The sequence below is a fragment of the Protopterus annectens genome, chromosome 11.part0, assembly GCF_019279795.1.
Source record: "Protopterus annectens isolate FY-2018-M chromosome 11.part0, PAN1.0, whole genome shotgun sequence".
Lineage (NCBI taxonomy): Eukaryota > Metazoa > Chordata > Ceratodontiformes > Protopteridae > Protopterus > Protopterus annectens.
In genome coordinates, this window is record NC_056745.1 from 132,897,416 (window position 1) to 132,919,254 (window position 21,839).

At 43.0% G+C, this 21,839-nt stretch overlaps 1 protein-coding gene across 8 annotated transcripts in view; it reads right to left on the reverse strand.

Moving 5' to 3' along the window:
- DCP1B (decapping mRNA 1B) overlaps nucleotides 1-21,839 on the reverse strand; it is a 492,116-nt gene that overhangs the window by 355,353 nt on the left and 114,924 nt on the right. The window contains exon 1 of one of the 8 annotated variants that reach the window (XM_044087518.1): nucleotides 18,730-18,881. The exons of the other annotated variants lie outside the window; for them this stretch is intronic. The gene's annotated coding sequence lies outside the window, so the exon portion shown is untranslated. Of the gene's footprint in view, nucleotides 1-18,729; nucleotides 18,882-21,839 lie in introns of those variants that run through there. 8 annotated transcript variants of the gene reach the window in all.

Sequence of the window (21,839 nt, forward strand, 5' to 3'; positions counted from 1 at the left end):
TGTCACTGGGATGATGCATTTATGGAAATATGAATGCATCAAAACGGACCAACAACACAACCTCTCAGAACATTGGAAGTATACAGCAGGACAACCACGGGGGTAGGGATCTACAAAAGGGAAAAACACAGTGCTTGTGTGAATGATGGATCCCATCTCTCAAACTCAGGAGAATCTCATATAAGACAAACAACAGCAACTACTTATTACAACTGGAGGAAACCACTCATATAAACTGATTTTCAGTACCGATACTAACACCACACCTACACACTGCAAGACGAGCATAAATCCTTCCTATGCTAAGGTGCTCTCATTTCAAAAACTATAATAAAGACCTCCTAAATGTGTACCATGGCAGTGTGCACTGCAGCCAAATCTCAGCAACACACCACCACCCATTCCATATCACAGACAATGTCACCACAGTGGTTTGTTCAAGCCAATCACACAAAAAAAAGCCCAATCATTGTCATAATATACTTGTTAAAGATGACTCCATAGTTCACCACAACAATGAAAACTCACAAGGTTGAGCAAACACCGCTTATCAATTTGCCTCTCAGGCGACCCAGAATCTGACATAACACGATGGTACTCAAATTCCCTTTATAAGTTTGAATATGATATGGTAACTGTTCATGTGGGTATGAATGACATGTGATGTGTTCCCATGGCACTATATGAAGATGGGACATGACTGAGCTCTCCAGGTGTGTCATTAAGGCTGGAATGAAACTACGCATCACTGCTACTCTACTAGTACAGAGAATGGTGATGCCACAACATAAGCAAAAGATTACCAATTTTAATAATGGTCTTAGTCAATGGTATCATTCTGAAAGGGCCCAATGTGTGCAGTATGAAAGACAGACTCACCTGTTTTGCCAACGATGTCATGCACCTAACATTCTCAAGAGCTTTGCATACTGGCTACAACATTATCTGCCCACAGTACCATTTTTAGGCAATGCAAATACTGAGACAACTAACCTGATAAATACAAATTCAAATTTAGCTTACATCATCAAAGCACTGTTCAATCAAAGAAGCCTAAATAAGAAAGTGCTCTCCCTCATGGCCTTCCTAATGTTGCAAAATGTGGATATTTGTGTTGTCACTGAAGCCTAGTTCCAGTAACAGTATTCAGTTCTTACTGAGCTAGTCTGCCTGCCACTCATTTAGGGATGAAAGTGTAGAGATCAGTAATGTATGTAGCTGAGTACCTGTTTATCCTAAATACCATTACTTCTAGAGTAATATAGCAGGACAACTACCTCAAATTACTTCACAGTGTAATATCAGTACACAAGACCTCATGCCACATCCTGGCCAACTACGCTGTTCACACCTACAAAACAAGAAATATATATTATAAACTACAGAGACCATCTCCATTAACCCAAACACTATCATTCTAGAGGACTTGACCCCTGGCACAACTACATATCTGCAAATAAATGCTGCCTTAACTTTATTATTTCAAATTCCCTCATACAAAAAGTACACTCCTGCACAAAAGACACTAACATACTCAGACTTGTCCTAATCAGCAAAGCCCAGTCTGCTCCTCATCTACTATTATTCACTCACTTATCAAGTCAGATCATAACACTGTTTTACTCACCAGTTAGTCCTGGCACTGGTCAACAATAAGCTCAGCTATGGTTGGAGACTTATCAAGGCTAACTTACTCAACCTTCAGGACAACTTCAGGTAGTTTAGTGGTCCCAACCCATCAATGACATTATAGCAAACACCACTGCACATACATAAAGCTTACAGTCCCTTCCTAACTCTAGCCCAGAGGCTCAAACCCAGGTGATGCATGTTCAAATAGTGGTTTGGCTGCCTACTTGAGCTGGTGCAGGAAAGGAAAGAGTGGCTCACTTTGGTGCAGGAAAGGAAAGAGTGGCTCACTTTGGTGCAGGAAAGGAAAGAGTGGCTCACTTTGGTGCAGGAAAGGAAAGAGTGGCTCACTTTGGTGCAGGAAAGGAAAGAGTGGCTCACTTTGGTGCAGGAAAGGAAAGAGTGGCTCACTTTGCCAGATCACTTCTCTTTGCAAGGGGATGTGGGGCATGTCCTGACCCAAGCCGCTGCTACAGAACACCAGCTGGAGGTCAAACAGATGAGATGGGCTTCATGGAGGACGGGTTATTTCACTAGAGGAAATTAGTAACACTTGGCCACTGTTAAGCCCCATTGCACACAAACCCTGGAGCAGTACAGGACATGCACACAAACCCTGGAGCAGTACAGGACATGCACAGTGAGGACAGGACCCAAACAGCAAAATTCCAGACCCTCAGACAGGTGATAGTTCTTCCCCACAACACCAAACTCCCAACCCTCAGAGAAACAAATAAATGAGCTGCACAGCCCTCTCCTCCCAGGGGAGAAGGAATGGGCTATATAGGGCTAGCAGAGGAAGGGATCCTGATGGTCACATAGGCAAGGTGAAAAAATACTCAAAACTCTTAAAATGACGTTCATGTTCCTATTTGCCAAAAATACAATGCCAAGTTTAGAAGTAAACCCCCCTAAGCTATAATGAACAGAACAAAAACTCAGTGCGTTACAATCAAACTCAAAAGGGTTAACAGAGAACGCGCAAGACCAAATCCTCTGCAGTTAACTACAAACTTAAAATTCCTATGATGAGGCATTCTTTCATTATGTAAAGAACGTAATAAAAATACCCAGCACTGTACCATGTTTATCTCCAGCTGCATCGTAAACTCAGACCCACAGGATAGACAACAACCTCTCAGATAAACTGAGCTCCAACTTTTCCCCCATCAGTTCAAATTTCCCAGTACAACTATACAGTTCATATCCCTCAAGGTAACCATCACTGAACAGGTACTAAAAGCACCTTCCAAGACCAAAAATGGCACCTCTACAGGACCAAATAATGCGTTCAGGTGCCTAGGCAGCGAGACATTTCCCTGAGGTACATTTGGTTGGGGACACATGGCTGAAGTGACATTCAGCTTCAGGGAGATGTGGATATTACAAATTCCCTGTGGGCAAAGAGAAGAATGTGGTGCCATGGCCACTTCAATTACCAAATGCACAGGGGGAAAATAATGTCCATGGTCCCCAAGGCAACATGAGGCAGCAGGTATTATGGTAGGCATCAGCAGCAGGGTGGCCTGTGGGCATGTTAGTGGCAGTACAAATGCCGTGCACAATGGGCAGTGCCTTTACAACTGGTGTGTGTGGACTACTACCTTGTTCACACTATCTATGGAACATTACCTAAAATGCTTACTGGAGCATAAATGTGACTAGGGTAGAATGCAAGTTTTCCTCCATGCTGTAGCACACTTCTACATGTTGTAATTACATAAGCATGTATTGCACAATGAGTACAGCACTCATTATTACTTCTGCCCCACGCAATTAGTTATTAAAACTGGGAAAATTTCTCTTTGCCCACAGGGAATTCACAAAGGCCATATTTCTCTGCAGCTGAATGTCACTTCAGCTATGTATCCTCTCCTCAATCAAATGTCTTACTGCCTAGCTACCTGAATTCCCAAATAATGCAATGCACCATTTCCTTGTCAGTATGAAAAAACCTCTATCCGACTTCCACCTTTTCTCTTCACTGGATATATACTAGAAGCATTGACAGCAGCTGTAGTAGATCCCATCCACAAGGTAAAACCAACCACTGACTCTGGGGTCTTCCAGAGCTCTGTTTTGGGACCACTTCTATTTGGCATATACTCCTCTGATATCAAACCTAACATTAGTGGCTTCTGGCTGACCAGGTTTGCAGACAACTGCAAGCCTGGAGTGATCATCACCTCCCCTAAAGATGTTCTGACTTGGACAAACAGTCAGGTTAACAGTCTAAAGTTGAATATCAAAAAAAGTAGCATCACACAGTTGGGGAAAGGGGGAATTCTCAGACACCTACCACATAAACACCACCCTCTCTTAAAATCAGACACACTCATTAGAGACTTCAGTTCACATGTGTCTACTACGTTAATGACCACTGGGGCCATTTTAAGCCTAGCCATGCATCCCAAACCCCTGACAAATGTGGTACCCTTGACAAGTGTAAGTAGAGGCTTGGGAGATTAAATACTTACAAGCAGGTGGCTGGGAGATTAACCATTTACAGGTTGAATGTAAAACACTACAGACACAGGTGCCAAACCAATTTCTTGTTCCTCATCCAACTTTGCAAGTTACACTTGAATTGGATTAGAAAGGAACTCAGCTTCACATGAAGGGGGAGCCTGTTCTAGAGAAAGGGTATTCTCCGAGATACATACCTCTCTTTCCAGCAAGTCCTATTTATATCACAGGCATGGTTGTAAGTCTTTAGAATTGGTAATTCCAAAGCTGTTTGCTTTGTGCATATGCAGGATGCCTATCTGGGTGGGGTCTGACAATGCCTTGTACGACAGGCATACATCTCCCTTAAACAGCCTGAAGAAGACAGAATACCAGGATAGGGCTTTGGAGGTGGTCTGCATAGAACATGTTACTTCGTGAGGAACCTCTGTGGATGTTCCAACTGTTGGATGTGCATGGGTAGGCACATACTAAAAGGAGCAATGATAAGTCTGACTAATGCCAAATGCAGCAGAACAATGACCTCCATGGACCTAGATGCCACACCATGAATAATGAACTTGTCCTGTCATTAGAAAAGTCTTCTGTCTTGCCCAGCTGATTACTAAGGCAATCTCCTCTCAGTCAAGAAAAATCATTCCCCTCTACTCTTTTACTAGGCTTATACTAGAATAAAAATGCACCCTTTTGGTTTATCTGCCCAAACACCTAACCCAACCTGAAAAACTCTATCAGGTCCACATCCAAAATCATTGGTATGAAATAATTATGTTGCCTACAGCGTATATTTCTCTCCTCCTTCTCTGTCTCTTACATACTTCCTGGACGGCGATCAGTGCCTGATCTCTAGAGCTGTAAATTACCCAGTCCTACTTGATCTTGTACATATTAGAAAGACTGGTTGCAATACAAATACAAGTTCAAAAGACCTAATTCTATACTGCACCATAAAAATGACCAGGGGATAACTCACACAAAAACTGTAGAACCAGAAGCATACAGGCTTTAAAAAGGTCCTGGTTCTTAGGATGACATAAACTAAAAAATCTTTTCCACTTACACATATATGATGCCTTATGACCAAGTTTCTTAGCTTCCTTTAGTACCTGCTGTATGTCCCCAGAAAAAAAAGATGTCTAAAAGGCATCAAAACTATTATCTAGGCAGTCCACTGAAGTGATTTCAGGTTGGGGAGCATCAAGCAACCCCTATCTTATGTGAATAAATCCAGTCTGTGGGAAAGCCTGTGGTAATTGTTCTTGCTATTCTCTAAAAGAAAACAAAAGGCAATTCAGGTCTGGTATCCCACCTGTGAACCCAGAGAGTGACAGAACTAACAAGAAGCAGAGTATAAAAGAACAAGTCCAGATAAAAATCACCTTAGCTAGCAGCTCTAGGAGACTCACTCTATCACCTATGATACCCTCCTTGTCGCAGGAATAAAGCCACCTTGTTGAATTTTCTAGTAGTTTATTCAGTTAAGTAGGTAGATGGACAAACGAAAACACTCATCCAGCTACCTACTTAACTGAATAAACTACTGGAAACTTCAACAAGGTGTCTTTATTCCTACCACAGGGAGGGTATCAGAGAGCGTCTCCTAGAGCTGCTAGCTAAAGTGATTGTACTGGACTTATCCTTTATTCTCTAAAAGAAGGCAGAACCACTGCTGCCTGTGTCTAAAGGGACTTATTTCCATTATCCTTGGGGAGACCTTTTGGATCTTTAGAAGAACCATTGGTACCAGCAGAAAAGCAGAGGGGAACATTCCTGTCCATTGGGATAAGAAAGCATCTGTCTTCCGTGTCAGTCTGCAAGGAATCCTACAGCAGAATTTCTTTAACTGTCTGTTTTGAAAGGAGACAAGCATTCCTACTTGAGGTGTTTCTCACAGTTGTATCAATTCCTGGAAGACCCCAGGTGGCATCTATACTATGGCATTGAATGGGCTGTTAACCGAATGTCCTTTTATCGACACACATTAAGCGAAATACAAAAACCCCGAACGGCCACAAAAGCAAATTTTTTTCCAGGGGAAAAAAAATCGCTTGGCCAATACAAAAAAAAGAATTCAGACCAAACGAAGTAGGGGGGCTGTGCCCCCCACACCCCCCTAACTAAATATACCAACTCAGAGATCGCACCACAGTGGAGGAAAGGGCAAATCCCCGATGACAGCCAAGCAATTTTTTTCTCCTGGGAAAAAAATTGCTTTTGTGGCCGTTTGGGGTTTTTGTATTTTGCTTAATATGTGTCGATAAAAGGGCGTTCAGTTAACATCCCATTCGATGCCGTAATATGGATGCCATCCCCCCAGGTGTAGCTTCCATTTGTGAGAGTCGGTCATGGTCTTGCTCAGCTTGTCTGCTATAATGTTTTGCTCTGAGAGAATGTATGAAGCCCAAAGAGTAAAGGTGAGTGGAGTTGCTGCCTCCCAGGGCTGGTCACCCAGGCAATTAGAGCAGGTCTGCAAAAAGGGTAAAGATCTGGTACCTGCTTGTTTGTTTAAATACCACATTACTGTGGTGCTGTCTGTAATAACTTGCAGAGGTCCTGGAGACTAGAGATGATTTAAGGGTTTTTTTACAACACCTTTTGCAGTCAACACTTCTTTGACATTTATGTCCTTTTGTTTGTCCTGCTATTTCTGTAGACCTTACACTTTCACCTCTTTCGATACAGCCATCAAAGTCTGAGGCATCTATTCTGATTGAGTGAGGAATAGGGGGAATGAAGGAGAGATCCGGGTTAACAGAAAACTGGTCCACCCACCACAGTAACTCCCTTCTTATAAACCCCCAGCACAGGAATCTGAAAAGCTAAAGAGTGTAGATGCTGAGATCTGACTGATCTGAGACTCCTATAAATTTGTCTCATATAGTCTGGCCAACAGAATCATGATAGTCGTAGAGGCCATTAAACTCAAATCCTGAAAAGATTGCCCTGGCAGATGTCAGATACAGGAAGCTTTCTTTTTCTGCAGGAAGCAATAACTAGAGCTAGACAATTTGTAAATACCCTGGGCGCACGTGCTAGAACAAAGGGTAAGACAGAAAACTGAATGTAAGCCAGACACACAAAATCTTTAAAAAATATATTCTTTGCATCTTTTATGTGCCATAAAGCTGAGGGGACTCTGAGTAGTAACAAGGTTTGGAGGGATACATTTTTAACTTTGGGACAATGACATAGAAATTGAGAAAGGAGAGTGTAGGACTGATTTCCCAGTTCCCTCTTTCTTTGGCACCAGAAAGATCTTTGAAGAAAAAAAAAACTGTCTGAACGGAGGGCACTCATTCTATGACCCAGAGAAAACATATGCTCCAAAACAGGAAGAAATTAATAAATTTTGTTTACAGAATGCAGTTGAATCCCTGAAAAGGAAAGAGGGGCTCCCACTGCCATGTGTACCCTGTTTGATGATTCTCAAAACCCACTTATGGGGTGGGGTTGAATGGGCAAGTACTCATAACTTTCTAGATTGCCCTTGGTTTTGGGAGACTCTGCTTTCGTCTCTGAACCTCCTTGTTATTTTTTTTTTTATTCTGTTTGTTCAAACTTTGCTGAGAATGCTTATTTTGCCTCTTGAGGAAGATCTAGGATTAGAAAGTAACTTTTTACTGATCTCAAAAAAAGAAGGGCTGAAAGATTTTGGGAACTCTTTGAATCAACCCCCCTCTTTCTTCAAATCTTTTAAAGAAATCTGTGGCAGAAGGGCCAAACAGAACATCTTTGTCAAGGGCAGAATTTAAAATCTCAGCTGTAACATATTCTGGTTAGCTTTGAGAACATAACCACACAAATCTTGTAACTAAACCAGTAAACGTAACACTGAATACAGCATCAGCACAATCATAAGAGCATTTTAAAGAGTGTTTGGTTACATCAGAATCAGATACAATGTGGGATTCACAGGTGAGGACGTGGACTAGCAGGCGAGTGTATTGGTGGTAATACTTCAGGCATTGCACCCAAGGGTGGTGGTGAAGCTCTCATTACTGGTCAGACTGCATTCCTATTTTCAATTAAGGTCATGAACTTTGCACAAGGACTGAAAAGGTGAGACTGCAGACAAAAGCAAGAGCAGATATGAAGTTCCATTACAGAGATGCTAGACTAACTTGCCTTGACAAATCTGGAAGGACCTAGAATACAGCAATTGCTCTTCTACATCAAGAAAAGCCAGTTGAGGTGGTTTGGGCACAAAGTGCAAATGCACCCCCATTCAACTCCAACAGTAAGTAGTGTAACTTGCACAGCTCATGCAGAGAATGTCTTAGGGCAACCCCAATATATGCTATGGAGATTAAACCTGTTATCAAGGTTCAGAATACCGGAGGATACCCCTGAATTAGCTTGAGACTGGTGCTGGGGATAAAAAAGTCTGATCTATCCTAGAAAATATATAAATAAATGAATTTCCTCTAATTCACTGTTCATGCTGGCAGTTAACAAGTGAAAGCAGACACCCAAGCAACTGCCACTTCAAGACATAAGACATGCAACACATAGTTCTCAAAGTCAGTGTGCTAAACAGTCACAGCCCTTAAGGCCAAACACAATGCCAGACACACTTGTTACAGGTGACTCCATAGTCAGACACACTGACGTCCCACTCACCAGACTGAACAAGGAAAAGATCACAGTAAGCTGCCTGTCAGGCGCTAGAATCCGCCACATAACACAAGCACTCAGGTCACTCCACAGCAAGTACAAGTATGACTCAGTCATTGTCCATGCCGGTGTGAACGACCTGAGACATACCTCCCTGGACTACATGAAAAGAGACATAGAGGAGCTCTCAGATTATGTAGCCCAGGCCGGTATGACCCTGACCCTGAGCAGTATCCTACCCTCACCAAGAATGATGCCACAATACAGAGACAAAATGATCAGCTTTAATAATTGGCTTAATTACTGGTGTCATTCTAAGGGGATCCAATGTCTGTCTGCCTGGGATGACATGCTTGACAAGCCGCGCTGCTTCAAGGGACGGCTTGCACCTGTCACCCTAGGCTTCCGGATATTGGCAAAGGCTCTTGCCACCCCCATAGTGCCTTTTTTAGGCAAGGCTCAAATGATAAACCTACCGCCCTAGAAAACAAAAATGGAGAAAAACTAAGGGTAATACTACTCAATGCCAGAAGTCTAAACCTCAAGATGCACGCCCTCGAAGCCCTCCTCAGTATGGAGAACATCGATGTCTGTGCTGTGACTGAAACCTGGTCAAGGCTCCTGAGAGCACCCCAGCACTATCAGGTCATACCTCATTTCATGCGTTCCGGCCCCAAAATCCGGACCGAACCACAAAAGGAGGGGGAGTATCCATATTCATAAAGGATACCCACACCTCCAGGTTAGTGGCAACGCATTAAGCATCGGAGACCATCCAGGTGCAATTAACCATAGGTAAAACTGCCCTACAGTTTGTAGCATGCTACAGACCACCTACTCAAACTCAGGAAACCCACACAGCCTTCCTGAAGACACTGGAGAGTATGAATGTCTCTCCAAACACCATCATATTGGGTGACTTCAACTACCCAAACATAGACTGGGAACATTACTCAAGCCCCAACACCCTAGCCCAAAGGTTCCTGGAGTTCATAAACTCAAATGCTATGGAACAACTAGTCACCATTCCCACAAGAGGAGAAAATATACTAGACCTGATCATCACAAACATGGGGACAAAATGCTCCACAAAGTATATCCCTCATTGGTGAAATCAGACCATAAATTAATCTCATTGGAGATCCACATCCCGCCCCCACCCCCAGCAAAAAAGACCACAGTGAAGAACTTCTCAAAAGCAAACTTCACACTTCTTAAAACTGGAGTGGTATCCTTCAAGGCCCCCGAGCCAGTGGAAACCACAACCCACGCTGCTGAAACCCTTACAAATGCCTTCTACGAGCACCTCCAGGAATGTATGGATCAAGCAATCCCTAATAAAATCAAGACCCTTTCCACCAAAGGCAGGCGCCCGGTCTGGTGGACCCCAGCCATAAACAAACTCTACAACAAGAGGAGAAAGCTACTACATGACAGAGCAAAATCCCTAAAAGGGAAGGCATCTCTGATCAATACTAGCAAAAACTACGATCACTCATAAAATCATCCAAGGCCAACTTTGAGAGAAAAATCGCTAATGACACAAAAGACAATCATAAGGCCTTCTTTAGCTATGTTAGAAACCTGGGTGGAAACTCCCAGATATGCTCAGAATTAGTCCAAAATGATAAAAAAATCACTGATTCCACAGACATTGCCAACATACTGGCAGACAGGTTCAGTGCAAATTTCTCCCCTCCCTCCCCAAAGGAGAAATATCTATCCCACCAGAGTCTAGCCTCCCAAACATCTCAGATGCCCAGGTGAGAGCTGCTCTCTCTAAAGCAAAAAACACAGCATCAATGGGACCAGATGGTGTCCCCGGCTGTGTGCTACATGAACTCAATGAGGAACTAAACCCACACATAAGGCTGCTGTTTAATCTTAGCCTTACTACAGGATACGTACCCAAAGAATGGCGTACGGCAACTGTGGTCCCACTCCACAAAGGCGGTGCTTCTACGGACCCTGGAAATTACCGCCCCATAAGCTTGACGAGCCTTGTCTGCAAAGCTATGGAGAGGATCATAATGGAACTCATAAATAAAGACATTGGGGACCTACAGACACTGGATCCTACCCAATTTGGCTTTGTCAAGGGCAGATCCTGCCTCTTGAACTTGGTCGACATTTTTGAAACAGTCACTAAGGCCATTGATGAGGGTAAGGCAGTTCACACAGCCTACCTTGACCTAGCAAAAGCGTTGACACAATACCCCACTCGGGCATCATAGAAAAGCTCACCAGCTTAGATGTAAACCCATATGTCACAAGATGGGTTGCAAACTGGCTCAAGGACAGAACACATAGGGTTAGAGTTGCTGGTGCCATGTCAGACTCTAAGCCGGTCACGAGCGGTGTCCCACAGGGCTCAGTCCTGGGCCCCTCTTGTTCGGCATTTATTTTTCTGAAGTGCAGGCAAACATAGGGGATTGTGGCTGACAAAATTTGCAGATGACTGCAAACTGGGCACCATAATTGACACTCCATCAGACACAGACATCCTCCAGAGAGGTCTCATAGAAATGGATAACTGGTGCCAGAGCCATGGCCTTAAGCTAAATGCCAAAATGTATAGTCATACCCTTTGGGAAAAACAAGGTAACCCCTAATTACCACATAGGTGGTAATCCATTAAACACGGAAGAAGTTATCAGGGACCTGGGGACCCAAGTTGACAGTAACCTCTCTTTGACACTCACATTGCCAAAGTGGTTAGGAAGACCTTCTACATTGCCCACCTGATCATGAAGGGATTCACATCCAGATCAGGAGAGGTCATTGTACCCCTGTACTCTTCACTTATCAGACCAATGATTGAGTACAACGCCCCATTCGGAATGTACCTTACCCGACACCTGCAGCAGTTGGAAAGACCCCAAAAGTTCCTCACCAAAAGGATAAAGGGGCTCAAACATATGTCATACGATGCCCGACTGAAGAAACTCCAGCTCTATTCAGTCGCATACCGTCTGCTCAGAGGTGATCTGTGCCTGACATACAAGGCCATGTCCAACCCGGAATTAATGGACATGCTCCACCTCAAAAAATCCAAATCCAAATCCACCAGAGCCACGAGAGCAAGAGACTTAAACCTCAACACGGATATAAATAGGACGTGCTGGAGGGACAGATTCATCACCCAGAGACTCCCTACACTATGGAACAGAATCCCAGTCCATGTGAGGCAGAGCCCCTCACTGACTCTGTTCAAGAGAAATCTTGACGAGTGGATGGGAGATCGTAGGTTTACCCCAGGAATCATCTCTGTGTCACTGCTGGACAGAGGCACAGCAAACTAATGGATATAGTATTCTCATCCTAAGGGGTGGTGAAAGCCACACACACTCTGGCTGGGCTTATAAATGCCTTAGGGCAGATAGCCTAGTATGAACCTATGAACCTAAAGGTATATTATATTTAGCAGAACTGTTGTCTAACAAGAAAGTGACAGTAGCATAAGGGTAGTAAATAAATGTAGTAAACAGCTAGGGTGGTTGTGAATAGGCTATGTTTTAATCCCCTTCTTCACCTAGGTCAGAGGCAATCAGACACTCTGTGATAGCTGCAGGTGTTCACAGAGCTGAGGCATTTACTCATAAGTAAGCCAGTATAGACAGGATCCCTGCTGCAGACGTGGCAGTATCACTCTTTTCAAACGTCGATCTTATAATATAGACCCTAAGCATCCACAACATATCAGTACGAGGTATAGCAAAACGCTTGAAAGTATAAATGCCCATAAAAGGATGCTTTCCAGAGTACCTGAGGATATACGTGCAGAAATCAAGGGGTGGTGAATGAGGGCATATTTCATCTGCAACTAAATCAAGCAAATTACTTCTTAGATAAAATTCATTTCCATTAATCACACACACACACACACACACACACACACACACACACACACACACACACAGAGGCATTTTGGAGGACTGCCAATTCACTTACGTCTTTGGAATACTGGAGATAATCAAAGCCCCTAAAGAAAACCCAGATAAATGTAAGGAGACACCTTATTCAAGAAGTGAACTGCAAAAACAAAGTCGGTCAAACAGCAGCACTACTTACTGTACTGCCACCCTTATTTTGGTGCTATATTTTGCAACAGGAGATATGCAAAAGTAGGAAGACTCAGCACAGTGGACGAATTTTCTGTATTTATTAAAAAGCTAAATCCACTAAACACAACTGCATATTTTCTGAGGTAAATAAAGAACACTAACTATTTACATGGCTTGGTCAGAATGCTAGAATAGTAATAAAACAGAGGAAATCAAACTGGGGACAACAGGATGAACTTCATAGGTTGTACTAGGCTAATGGCCCTGTAGCCTTTACAAGCCTAGCCCATAGGATTATCCTGGCATTGTACCATCCAACCTCAGTTCCCAGTGCCTCTGTTGAGTAGCGCCACTGGAGTGATCCTCGGGGTGAATTTTCTATTTCCCATCCATTCATCATGATTTCTCTTGAAGAGGGATAGTGAGGTGCTCTGCTGGACATGTATGGGAAGTCTGTTCCATAGCATGGGCAGTCTCTGGGTTATGAACCTGTCTCTCCAGCATGTTCTGTTGATTGTGGTAATGAGGGTGAGGGTCTCTGGAGCATGTGGTGTGGAGGGATTGGGATTTCTTTAGATGTCGCATTTCTAACAGAGCTCCGTCAGACATGGCTTTGTAAGCCAAGCAGAGGTCGCCTCTAAGTAAGCGATATGAGATAGAGAACAGTTGGAGTCTTTTTGAGTCTGTCCATATAGGACAAGTGTTTAAGGCCTAGGATCCTCTTTGTGAGGTACTTTTGCAGCCTCTCCAGTTGTTGCAGGTGTTTAGTGAGGTGTATGCCAAATGGGGCATTGTACTCAATGACTAGTCTAATGAGGGAAGAGTAGAGGGTGACAATGACCTCTTTCTTCCTGGATGCAAAACTCTTAGTAATGAGATGTGCCACATAGGACTTTCTGACCACAGTGGCAACGGGAGTGGTCAAAAGAGAGAATGTGGTCAACCTGTATTCCCAAAATCTTATAACGCCTTCTGTGTTCAGTGGACTACCATTGATGTGGTAATTCAAGGGAACCGGGTTTTTCCCAAGGGGGATGATGACACATTTTTTCGCATTGAGCTTAAGGCCATGGTTCTGACACCAGTCGTTGGTCTCAGTGAGACCTTTCTGCAGGATGTCAACATCACTTGGGGAGTTAATAGCTCCCAACTTGCAATCGGCTGCAAACTTTGTCAGTCAGGGTCCCTTCGTGTTGGTTTGGACTTCCAAAGTAGATACCAAACAGGAGAGGACCCAGGACCAAACCCTGTGGGACTCCATTCGTGACTGGTCGGCAGTCTGACTTGGAGTCAGCTAATTTCATACTGTAGGTTCTGTGAGCCAGTTTGCAGCCCACCTAATGATACAGGGGTTGATGCCTAGCTTAGTGAGTTTTTCTATGATTACTGAGTGGGGCATGGTATCAAAGGCCTTGGACAGATCAAGGTAGGTTGTATGAACCATCTTACCTTCATCCACATCGCTGGTGACTGACTCAAAGAAGTTGACCAAGTTGAGCAAGCATGACCTACCCTTCACAAAACCAAACTGTGTAGGATCCAAAGTTTGGAGATTCCCTATATCCTTGTTTATTAGGTCCATGATGATGCATTCCATAGCTTTGCATATCAGACTCGTCAGGCTAATGGGGCGATAATTCCCAGGGTCTGTAGTTGCTCCTCCTTTGTGGAGAGGGATGACTGCAGCAGTGCGCCATTCAGTAGGGACAAAGCCTGAGGTGAGGCTGTGATTGAACAGGGCACACAGGTGAGGTGCCAGTTCACTCTGTAGTTCATGTAGAACACAGACAGGGATATTGTCAAGTCCCATAGAAGCTGAATTCTTGGCCTTGGACAGTGTTGTTTTAACCTGTGCAGCAGTAATACTGGGTGCCTGGCAATCTACTGGTGTTGTGATTGGTCCTTTGGGGGGGTGGAGGGGTAAAGTTGACACTGAATCTGTCGGCCAGTATATTGGCAATATCTGTTGGCTCGGTATAGGAGGTACCATTGTGCAGTAGCTCAGAGCAAATCTGGGTATTGCCATGGAGATTCTTTACATAACTATAGAAGGCCTTGTGGTTGTCTTTACTATCTGCTGCAATTCTGTTTTCATAGCTAGCTTTAGAGGATTTGAAGAGGGATCTCAACTTTTTGCTGAGGCTGAAAAGGGAGTTTTTCCAGTCTTGGGACTTCACCTTATTCCACATCAGTTTCCTCCTTCTGTTGTAGAGCTTGTTTATGGCAGGGGGCCACCAGATTGGCTTCCTTTTTTGGAGGAGAGCATCTTGGTTCTATTGGGTATGGTGAGATCCATGTATTTCTGTACATGTTCGTACAGTGCACTGCTGTATGATTTGGCGGTCATGCAACTATTCTCCATCTGCATGGGTGCCGTGAAGTTAGCCACCTCTGTTTTTAGGAGCCCAAAGTTAGCTTTGGAGAAGTTTTTCATGGTGGTTACCTTTGTGGGGGGGGGGGGGGGATTTCCAAGGTGGTTAGTTTGTGGTCAGATCTAACCAGAGAGGAGATGACTATTGGTATAGAGCAACAGTCACCCATGATAGTAATGACCAGGTCAAGGATGTTGCTACCTCTAGTGGGGGTAAGAACAAGCTGGTCCAGGGCATTGGAATTAATGAATTCCACGAAACGTTGGGCAAGTGTATTGGTACATAAGCAGTTTTCCCAGTTAATAGAGGGGTAGCTGAAGTTGCCCAGTATGAGAGTGTTAGGTTGGACCCTAATATTCTCCAGGGTGCTTAAGAACATGGAGTGTGAGTCTTGGGACATGGTTTGGGACCTATAGCAAACTATGACCTGAACTGCTGTCTTACCCAATAATGTCAGCTGCACCTCAAGTATCTCAGATGCGTTATGTTGGGCTACCAGTCTGGAGATGTGCACACCCTTTATGAATATCGAAACACCACCGCCTTTGGAGCTTTGGTCCAAGTTCTAGGGCTGAAAGGTGTGGAATGAGTTACAGCCTGGTAGTGCAGGGGTGTTTTCTGCTGCCTTGAACCAAGTCTCTGTTACAGCACAAACGTCGATGTTCTCCATTTTAAGAAGTGCTTTGAGCGAGTGCATTTTGAGATTTAGAGTTCTAGCGCTGAACAGCATGACCTTCAGATAGCATTTGTTTTTAGCTGTTACGGTGGTAATTTGGTCTTTGGAACACCGCCTAAAAAAGACACTATAGAGGTAGCAAGAGCCTTGGCCAGTATCCGGAAGCCCAGGGGTGACAGATGGAGGCCATCTCTGGCAAAGCATCAAGGTCTGTCAATCATGTCATCCCAGGCAGGCAGATACTGGCTCTCTTTAGAATGACACCAGAAACTTAACCAATTGTTGAAATCAAACATTTTCTGCTTATACTGTGGTATCATTCTGGGTTATGGCAGGATGCTGCTTAGATCTAGGGTCATACCCGCCTGGGCTACATAATTCAAGAGCTCCTCCAAGTTTCTTTTCATGTAGTCCAGGGAAGTATGTCTCAGGTCATTCACACCCACATGTACAATGACAGAGTCATACTTGTACCTGTTGTTGAGGGACCAGAGTGCATGCATTATGTGGCGGATCCTGGACCCTGACAGGCAGTTGACTGTTACTTTCTCCTTATTCAGCTTAGTGAGTGGGACATCTCACTATCGAGTCACCTGTGACTAGTGTGTTGAGCATGCTGTTTTGCCTTAGGGGCTTTGGTTGAGTGGCACACTTTTAGGAGAGTTGTGTGTCTCGTGATTAGTGTTGTGTTGTGATGGTTGAATGTGTTTCTGCCTTGGAGGTCTCTGCTGTTTGCGTAGCTTTTTACTGATAGCCTCCATGAAGGTGGGTGTGTGGTTTGTGTTTTTATGTGAAGGCAGTGCTGGTGTGTGTTCTGGAGGGCTATGTCTTCCATGTGGTGTGGTGCAAGTGTTGACCACATCCGCTTGACCAGCTATTCCGGTCTTGGCTGGAGAGTACGTGGCTTTCAATCTGGATATACAAGTGCATCCCTCGCAAGTCTGAGTGTTGGGAGGTAAGAGGAGAGGGTTGTCAGTGTACATGAGGCAGTTGCTACATTGCCTCAGGATGCCCAAGTTCACCAGGTTAATAGGAGAAAGCACAGGGAACTGACCCTTAGACATGCCTGGAGGGGTGGGCATTAATAATACGTACTGGAGCTGTTTCCTTGTAGAACGTTTAGTGCTGGTAGCACTTTTGTGTGCTACAATAACTGCTATAAGAAGTCTGGTAAAGTACCAAACAAATAAGCTAGTAAAGGTGCAGGAGAGGAGAGAACTAGCAGATCTAAGAGAAAAATTGAAGAGCATACTTTGGCACCGCTCAGAAGCTTACAAACAGTCCTGGGTACAGCAGATCTGTATCTGGACTAGACTAGTTACAGGAAAGGCGGGAAGCAAGCGCAAATGCAGACCTTTAAACCAGAAAGTTGAAAGAGATGGAAAAACTGCCCAAACGGCCAATATGTTACAATTTCTGGGCCAGAAACCACTCCTCTTGTGGTAGACAGGCTACCTAGTGCTTACCACTCCCACTGATAAGCTAGAAGGCTTCCCTCCAACACAGAAAACCTTGGGGGCTCAGAAGCTAACATACAGTCCTGGATATAGGAAATCTGTATCTGGACTAGACTAGTTACAGGAAAGGCGGGAAAAGCACAAACGCGGGCTTTGCAGTTCATAGTCTGAACTCAGGGGAGAGCCGATTTCACAGAAAGGGTGGTGAGTAACTTGAATGGTCTTTACAAGGACATTGTCAAAACTAAAAACACTTAAGAGTTCAACTACATATTGGTCATATGAACAGAATGCCACCCCTACAAGATACCATGACACTCCCATACATACATACCCTCCCTCACCTAATATTAAAACAAGACTGTTGTAGTAAACAGGGCACTCAACAATATGAGATTTTTGTTGGGTGGCACGTGCCTTTGCTCATAATAGAATCAAGACTCAAAATTCTGTATAACTTTTCAAGCCATTAATCACCCCCAAGACAGCATACCACTTTAAACAGTTGCAGCTCATAGGTTGTATACAAGCCTAGCCATAACAATTCCCTGGCTATTTCTTCCCACACTATTTACTTCCCTGGACCCCTGTCTAGCAGGGCGACTGACATGATCCTAGGGGTGAATTTCCTCTCTCCCATCCAATCGTCAAGGTTCCTTTTGAAGAGGGCCAAAGAGGCACTCTGCTTGACATGTATGGGCAATCTATAGGTTTAACCTGCATATCTGCAAAATGGCATCTTGCCTGTGTATTAACTGTCTGCTTCTTGTGTACTGTGAAAAGTTATTTTTCACTGTGTGCGCTTCAGTTAAAACACTACAAGCAGTTAGGATTTTATTCTGCTGGCAAACGTAAAAAGGTCAAAACACCTTTCCTCCTATCTTGCACGTCTAAACTAATATGCATAATTATAGGAACAATAAGAGTCCAAATATCTGATTTCAAGAAAACACAATTATTAAACAATTAACAGCTTCAGTTTTTAAAAGGGGTCGGTTATGTAACGCACACACATACATATGTGTACATACAAAACAATCTTCACCTTTCTTGTCTCACTCATCCATCTAAACATATCTGCATTAGTTTTAACTGCATAAAAAAATTAAAAGGTGGGTACAAAAACTTCTCAAGTCAACATAAACTGTTAATTAGCACTTTATAGTTGTTAGTCTGTGTAACAAAATTCAGCACCTTATTTTATGTAACCAAAAAAAAAAAGTTATATCTTTATTCTAATAGTATTGCTCCACATGGGATAAGATGATGTTGCAACACTTTCCAAACCCCATAAAAACAGACAACACCCTTGCTCAGAGCTTTCCCATAATGCAGAAATACACACTTCATATGGTCTGTCCTCATACCTCACATTTTTACAAAAGCAATACACAAACTCTTCAAAAAAGTCTTGAAGAAAGTTCAGGTTCTGACAGAAATTACATACTTACTAGTCCATTATATTCAGCTTGCTCTAAAGCTTTAAGTTACAAATCTGCCCTTCTGGTATTTGTAGTAGTCCTCAAAAGTGTAAATGCAAGATTATTTCACCTCAGTTTAATTTAGTCAATCCTGTTTCTTTTAAAAGGTCAGCCATCAAACAGGCAGGCACTTTCAGGAGACTGTGGGTTAAACCAAGTCATAAGCAGACGGGTGTGCAATGCAACAAATAGGAAATGCTGTGGGAACAATTGAAAGCAGCCTAAACACAGAACACGCCTGTATGTGCTTAAGCTACATGAAGCATTCTAAGTGATTTATGCACAGAACACCATTCCTATGGCAACGAGACAGCAGGGGAGGAAGTACAGGCTGCTAACATAAGGCTTTGTCAGTGAACCTGCAGTTTTGTATCAGTAGTCAGGACACAAGTGATGTGCCACAGGAGCAGAGAATTTTAAAGCTAAAAACTCTACTTCACGACAAAAAATCTGGCCAGTTGAGAGCAAGTGTCTGGATTGTCCATAATTTTGCAAAACACACATATACCTCTATTCCTACGAACATGTATGGTTTTCTGGGAAATCAGCAAGAAATGAAGTCACTAAATAACAGATATTTGAGTTTCAGACTTCATAGCCTTAAAAAATACATTACAATGCAAAACCTGTTATTCTAGCAACTTTCTATGTTTATCAGGGCAATATTTAAAACCAGTTCTTGATTTTTTATCTTTGCCAACCCCCCCCCCCCCCCCCCACTAGCACAGGCCCTAGGCAACTGCCTTGGGTACATTCTGCTAGATCCTACATCCGGCTCTGGAGCTCAGCAGTTTAAAATTCTGAACACTTTTTTTCCCAAATCTATCAAAAACTTGCCTATCCATGTCAGAAGGAATGGGATTAGCATTTATAATATGTTTATCAGTAGAATGCTTTGACAAAGAAATAACTGCAGAGTCTGATTTGGAATTAGAAAACAGATATGTTCAAGTCTGAGATATCTATCAGACTTAGAGATCAGGAGGTTGACGGTCATGCATACTGTAGGCTGTTAAGGAAACATCCTCTAAAGCTGATAAAACAGGAGGGACAGCTGCAGGCTGAGGAAAATCCAATTACAACAAATCATAATAATTCTGCTGAGAGATGGGGATTTAATTATGTTCCCACTGCAATCTCTCATTTTAGCTATAGTTTTAGAAAAGATAACTCTTCTGGAAGGAAATCTGAAGAAACACTTTCCTCAAAATGAGGATCTTCAACTTGAGGAGAATTTACTGAAAAAAATACTGCCCTTTCAGTCCCTGTTCTTCTGTCTGGGAATTAGTGTCAAAGTGAGAGAATTATTTTCTTTTTTTTATGTGAAGTCAGTGACAAAACATAATTTAAAACATTAAAGGCTGAAAGCAGTCCCTTAGCAAAACCCAGCAAGTCTACCCTGTTGATATTGAAACAGAAATTACATTGTTATCTTTTTGCCTTTTATTAGGAAACCCTCCATGGAAAAATACAGATTCATGGCAGGGGCACTAGACCAGGAATTAGGCATTTTAGTCTGGCTGTGTGAATAGACTTCTCTATTCTTTCCCCCAAAGCAGGGATAAGTGATTCACTCTTGCCTGATTAGGCCAACCCAACAGTCAAAGAGGATGTTCCTTACTGACTTCCCAAGGAGATACACTTGAAAGATCTAGACACACGAGGAGCAGCCTGAGACATCAAGTCTGACCACAACAGAGTCGCCCACCAGCAACTGATTTACCGAAGTTGCCAGCCTGACATCCAAAAACTCAGGAGAAATTTTCTTCTTTCTTCTTGGGAGTCTTGGGAAGGGAGAATCAAGGAGACAGACAATTGCATCATGGATGACAGAGATAAGAGCCTGAAAGGCAAGCTGCAGACTCTGGGTAAATCTGTAAACCTACTGACAAAAAAAAAAAAAAAAAAAAAAAAAAAAAAAAATTTGTGACAGTCCCCAGAAGCACAATATCCTTCCCCTAACAATAAGTATTCTACATAGACATGTAGAAAATAAATACCAAAAGAAGTTTTACACATTTTTTTCACATAAGCATTCTCCAAGGAGAAATCCCTTAACGTGTCATGACAGCTGTTAAATACATTTCCTGGCACACACTATAAATAAAAGAAAAAGTACTGTTTTTCTTCAGAAATTGATATAGTGGAAGGTTTTCTCCAGAGGGGTACTGATCTGTCCAGCCAAGAAGAATCGTTAGCGAATTATCAGTTCAAGAAACCTGCAAAGGAAGTGCAGTTCAGCTGCAAGAAAGCTCTAAAGCTTTTGGCACAATAACTGCTGATTTTGTGAACCTCTCCTCAAGCCCCAGAGAGGTTAGGCTAGGTGAAAGGGTGTCCTGAAGATTTTAAATTGGACATATCCTTGTCAAGATGTAACCCATAAAATAGAAAATAAACAATGAATAAATATAGCACACGACAAACATATTTAATAAAATAAAGTACAACCTTTCATGTAAAAATGTTTTCTTAAGCATCCGAAGAATCCAGCACACACATCATATAAGCACCAATTAATGCAATCATTTCATTACACATAATTAATGAAGCAAACTTCCTTTCTTTAAAACAGGTTTAAAGAAACAGCATTCATCGATACCAGTGGTGTGTATAGCATTCAATCTAGTAATCCAGTCATACTCGCATACCTCAGTCCTATTTAAAACATCACCTCCCCCGATATCTATTCAAATTAACTGCAGGTGCTGTGGTAGCGTTGTCGCCTCACAGTAAGACGTTGTCCGGTTCGATTCTCAACTGGAGCTTCCTCTGTGTGGAGACATGCGTGAATGGGCGTACCTTCGTTGAAGGTTGTGCATTAGGGCCGGCAACTCGGCACGTAAAATTCTACTGCCAATCATTAGCGGACCGGAGTTCCGCTGTGACGACCTCTAACCGGGAAAAGCCAAAAGAGACACACACACACACACACACACACACACACACACACACACACACACACACACACACACACACACAAACACACACACACACACACTCACCATAAACTTAAAACTATGTACAATGCCATTTAATTTAACATGTTTTGTTAAAGCATTAGATTAATTAAATTTCTTAAT